Source organism: Apium graveolens, chromosome 6, assembly GCF_009905375.1.
Source record: "Apium graveolens cultivar Ventura chromosome 6, ASM990537v1, whole genome shotgun sequence".
NCBI lineage: Eukaryota > Viridiplantae > Streptophyta > Magnoliopsida > Apiales > Apiaceae > Apium > Apium graveolens.
In genome coordinates, this window is record NC_133652.1 from 129758073 (window position 1) to 129763931 (window position 5859).

Below are 5859 nucleotides of genomic sequence, written 5' to 3' on the forward strand. Positions count from 1 at the left end.
GTATGCAAAGATCGTCAGAATCCAATTCCGAACACTTTGATTTTTCCCGGAAATACACTAGATACGGAGAGAATTGAGTATAAGGTAACAGGATAAAAAGGATTTAAATTAAAGGATTATAATAGAGGATCATAAAAAGGAATATAATGTATTGAGAAAGGTTAAGGGAATCTAAGTAATAAGATCCCGGGTATGATCCCTCAAACGATAAACGAAAACGAAAGTTAAGCGAACCGTATAACAGATCAGCGGTCATTAGGCAAACAATTAGAAGCTAATCAAAGAGATTAGAAGGGATGATGACATAGCAATGTGACATAAGCATGACATAAGGGGAAGGAGATGTGGTTGATTTAAAACCACACAAAGTCAAGGCTAGAAAAGTAATTAACCAAAAACAAGACAAAAAGCAACCAACCAAGCCAAAACATTTCATTTTCATCAAAAAACACAAAACCCCCATTTTCTTCTTCAAGCTCTCTGCCTCTTTTCTTAAAAAATGAAAGTCCAAGCTCCTCCACTTACTATTTAGCAAGGTAATTATCCTAGCTTCTCCTAGTTAAGTTACATACTTCCTATAAGTTTAAGCTTCTAATTCCAAGCCAATCTTTTTCTATAAATCAAGAAAGAAGATGTGAATAGTACTTTCTTGAAATTAATTTTTGTGTTCTTGATTTCTTTGAAAGAACAAGCTTGTAGGAGGTTAGATTAAGGCTTCCATGGGCATTCCAAGGATCTTTCATGGATTAAAAGCTTCAAGGAAGGTATAACTCTTCATGATCTTAGCTTTAAGTTTTGTTGTTTAGATTTCCTAATGTTTAGATGAAGGGTTAGGGATAATGGGTGTGTAATCATGTTAAAGCTTGTTATGAGTATTTTAGTTGGTGAGAGGCATGATTATTGTGTGTTTAGAGATTGGTTGATTTTGTGATATTTTTGGAGTTGGAAATCTTGGTTAATTAGTCAATGAACTTAAGTAAAACTCTTAGTTCATAATTGAGAAATAAGTATGAATTGGTAACATTGATTTGATGGGGCTGTTGGAGTGTGTTTTGGATGGATGTTGGTTGTATGATTGATTTGGGGTTGAATTGTGGTTGGTTTTGAATGGTTTAAATTTGGGAAATCACGTAAATATAGCCGTCGTAACGTCCGATTTTCTTTAGACTGTTTTTGTGCATAACATTAGGACCCGAGAACCCCCTGCTAGATTATGACCATTGCCATGTCTAGATAGCTCGTGTTACGAGCTTCGTTTTGATATGTGGTTCGTTCGATTCCGATGCACGGTTTAGGAGAAACGACCGTTTTAAGTAACGGCGTTTCGCGAACGAAACATTTCCCTCGCCTTACTTTGAAACATAGGTTAAAGGCCAAAAAGGGTTAATTAATGTATGAAACATTTATTGTAAGTTGTTAGGCAGTTGGTAAGACACTCGCGAAGGAATCGCCTTAAAACTCGTAAAGGTAAATTATTAAAAAATGGTGGAGCCGAGGGTACTCGAGTGACTTAAGAGAATCAGTAAGCACAAAACGAGCGTTAGAGTCTGAGTTGGTTAGAGTATAGATTTACAAGTGACTTTGGTTTAATTCCAACTTACTTGTTGTTTATAAGGTTACCAGACTCGTCCCGAGCCTTTTTCACCCAAGTTGCTCAGGCAAGTTTTCTACCCGTTATACTGTTGTTGTGATGTATATATGTATTTACATTATCTTGCGATAGATGCACTGTTGGTTAATTAGCAAATGTTGCAATATATTGAAGCATGCTGCTATGATATATATATATATATATATGCATGCCTGTTTCGTATTCTTGCTATATATATCTGTTGATTCAGTTGATAATACATATGCTAGAGGATAGCGGTAACTTGCATATACCCTTAGTATAGGGACCCAAAAGGTGGAAATATTTTCTAAACCGGGAGTCGAGGATCCCGAGTAGATTTTGTATATAGTATATATATACATATATATTATTATATATATGGTTATAGTTTTCAAAACTATTAATCGAATAAGGTTTATTCGATAACTTTATTTTATTTAATGAATATTATTATGAATATTCATTCGAGGGTTTATGACTTCTTTATTTTATTAAATGAATATTATTCAAATATTCATCCGAGGACTTATGACTCCTTTATTTTATTATTGAATATTATTCAAATATTCATCCGAGGACTTATGACTTCTTTATTTTATTATTGCAATATTATTGAATATTCATTTGAGGATGTATGACTCCTTTATTTTATTTAATGAATATTATTTATAATATTCATTCGATGTATTATGACTCCGCTTATTACTGAAATATATTCTTTATTTTATTAAAGAATAAGGTGTCGATAATCAAACTTATTTTTGATTATTCAAATAAAGATATTACTTTCGTATAAGTATATCTTTGATTATTTGCTATTCATTTCGAGTATAAGTTTTCCAACTTCTACCTCCATTATTCTTTATGGGAATATTATTTAAATAATAATATTCAGATATTTCTTTCATAATTGGGACTGATTTATTTCATAAATCAGCATTACTCCAAACATTCTTAAAAATGTTTCGAGTCTTCAAAATGAATTTAAAAAGGGTAGAGCGGATCCCAAAACTTGTTTTCAAATTCAAGATCTTCCATTTTAAGGGGACTTGAATACTCGCTCAAAAATCTAAGGGATCCAGCTCTGTGGTGTATTTTATATTCGCAACAAGGTTACAGTTTTGGTAAATGAATTGATTACTTACCCAACGTTCGGGAAGTAAGTCCATCTATCGAGTCGGCATAAGCAACATGGGCTCAGTGGGCGTCCATGATAGTGTAAGTGGCTCAGTGGGAGGCCATCAAATGCTATAAGTGGCTGAGTGGCAGTCCAGCATAAGGTCCTATTGAGACCAGGGTGATGACCAGTGGGGAATTCGTCCATCTACTAGTAGAAAAGGTTACTTATTGGTATCTTTGCCTGATCAGCAAGGATATCAGGTTTATGCCAAAATTCTTTCCTTTCCAAATTTATTGGATATTGCAATTCTGTTCATACTTTACATGACAGAGGTTTTCAGGAAATGTATATATATATATAGGTGTATATATATGTCGGGACTTAATGAAGTATCTCGTAACTTCATTATTTATAATGATATTCAAAGATTGAATCTATTCAAATCTTGTCTTGTAGTCTCATCTATGTGATGAACTTTTGAACTAATTATAACTTGAACGGTGGTAGTTCAAGTAGTATTTGGGAAAGATATAAGTATATTGGGGTATCTTGTAACTTCATCTTTTAAACTTATATCTAATTAATAATTGTCTTATGAATGACAAAGATTTTCAGAAAAACGTTGAGACAAGGTTAGATATATGAGATCACCTTGCAACGATATTTTTTATACAGTTATACACTGGGACTTTGTGTATATTATGCATGGAAGAGGACTTCCAATATTTTGAAAAGTATATATGTATATATATATATACTGAATATTTTGCGACTTCATCGCATTAAGATATCAACTTGGTTCATTTCTTTTGACCAAGACTTTCATGAGTATTATGAGTAGGCTCATATATTGTTAATCATTATACATATTATTTTGGTGGGCTTGCTGCTCACCCTTGCTTTCTTCTTTCATCACACAACATCAGATAGATAAGATGAACAGGACCAAGCTCCCGATTCACAAGCGATTAGGAGACGTTCCGCAGCTTTCTGGAAGCGTTGAGGCCGTTGTAGCTGAGGTAGAAAGTACCAATAGGCTAAGTTTTCAACTAATAATGTACCAGACTTATGTATATTTATGAATTGTAATAATGGCAAATAAATGTAAATTATCCAGAAACCTTTTAAGGTGTATTGACATATAATTGTGGAATAAAACGACTTGTGATTATTTTTGGGATATTCATCTCTGAGACTATAACTTGTGGTGTGTGTGTGTATATTGTGGGGTCAAAGTACAGAGTATTGAGTATTAGTTAAGATTGGGTGTTATTAAGGGAAATGGAACTCATGACAACCCGGATCCCCGACCCCGGGATTTGGGGGGTTGTTTACAGATGACATTCTTCTGATGACTGTGCAATACTCCACTGTAATAGTAGTTGGGTAAAGGTTTAATTCGTGTAATCGCCATTAGCGGGCTATCTATCTTAGAAGGTACTATCTTGAGAATGAGCCTGGACCATGTTTCAAAAAGGACTAAACGAACCATTTGAGTTAAGTCTTCTATTTAAGGCATACGATTAAGAAGGGTATTAACCTGCTATCGTTGCTTTGACTGAAACTCTTCTGCAATTTTATCTACTTCATGTCATGAAAGTATGCCAGGAGTCTGGAGTGTTCTCCATGAATCATGAATGATGATTATGTTAACTCCTTAGAAGGATTCTATACGACATGTATGGACTCCGTATGGTTGGATATTAAGATTTCATGGAAAGTGAATGACGACAATAGGTCAGTGGTGGACCATAGTAATGCAGCAATGATTCTGCGAGTAATGAGCTGATTACAACCGGGAGAGTTGTATTGGAATGGATGTTGAGGTTGAGTACCACTAATCGGGTCCGTGGTGATGTATAATTATCATTGAATAGACTAATTAAGTAGATTATTTACCTATTAAATATTTATTCCTCTTATGAAAAGAGAGTCGTATTACTATAGGAGGAAGGTTGCGGTGCAAGCATAGGATTCTAGTAACGATGATGTCTAGAATGAGATCCCAGATTCGATTTTCGATATCGAGGGAGGTTTCAAAGGTGATTGTGTCTAAGCTCGAGGAAGAGCATGGGTCCCTAAAATGATGGACGGATATTTAAGCATGCAAAATGTGATGCGATAATACTTGATGGTGATATAAATACATATATGTTTTGTTCTACTATGACAAACCTCTATAGTTCAGAGGTAGGTTCCAAGCCAGATATTTTGTGGCAGTATATTTTTTCATATATACAATTCTCTTCAATTCGTTCTTTTCTCTTCTTTTCATTTCATATAAACTGAGAAGAACAACCCTTCCAGAAGGGGAGGTATTACCGAATGAACTATCTATCTGTGTGATAGAAGCCTAGTAGGATACCACATGTTGTTTAATTGCTTGTCAAGGACTAAAGGCTGGCCACCTTCTGTACTAACTATGCAATGTAACAAGTGGTTCATGAACATAGTGATCTCTCAATAAATTCTTTTACTTCTATACGATGGATCAAGCTTCCAAAGATAGAAGCAGCTGAAAAAGGAGTAGTAAAGTTGTGGTAGTTTCGGAATGGAAACACATTCGTGATACTAAGGGTGACGTGGTTATTAAAAGGTTATAGAACGCTAACGAGCAGAAGTATAACCAGTATAATATTAGGAACGGAAGGTAGTAGCGATTACGAACTGGAAAAGAATGGGTATTGAGAAGCAAAAGCTCTAATGCTAAAAGTTATAATGAGAGTCAGTGCAATAGATTTGAAAGAAATTGGAATGATCACTTAGCACGAATTGAGTTTTCTTATGACGATGGATGATATGGCAGTGTTGGAATGTCGCCTTACGAGGCCCTATACAAAAAGAGATGCCGATTTCCCTTGTATCAGAATGAAGTTGCAGAGTGCTAGATGTTCGGACCAGCAGTGGTCCAAGGGACCAAGGATATAATAGATCTAATTAGGGGACGGCTGGTAGTAGCCCAAGATGGACATAAGAAGTATGTTGAATTGACACAAAGGACAAGATGAATAAGGACCTAGTTTTGTTAAAGGTATCCCCTTGGAAACCCTTGGAAAAAGGATTGGATGAGACGGAAAGAAGAAAGCCTAAGGCCCTCCATTTGGTCGGACCCTTGGATACTATTAAG

At 35.0% G+C, this 5859-nt stretch overlaps 1 long non-coding RNA gene across 1 annotated transcript; it reads left to right on the top strand.

Moving 5' to 3' along the window:
* The first annotated feature begins 459 nt into the window (after positions 1–459).
* On the top strand, positions 460–1647 carry LOC141666842 (uncharacterized). Its single transcript, XR_012552374.1, has 3 exons — positions 460–536; positions 687–764; positions 1616–1647. It is a non-coding gene; the product is annotated as an uncharacterized LOC141666842 (long non-coding RNA).
* The last annotated feature ends 4212 nt before the right edge of the window (positions 1648–5859 follow it).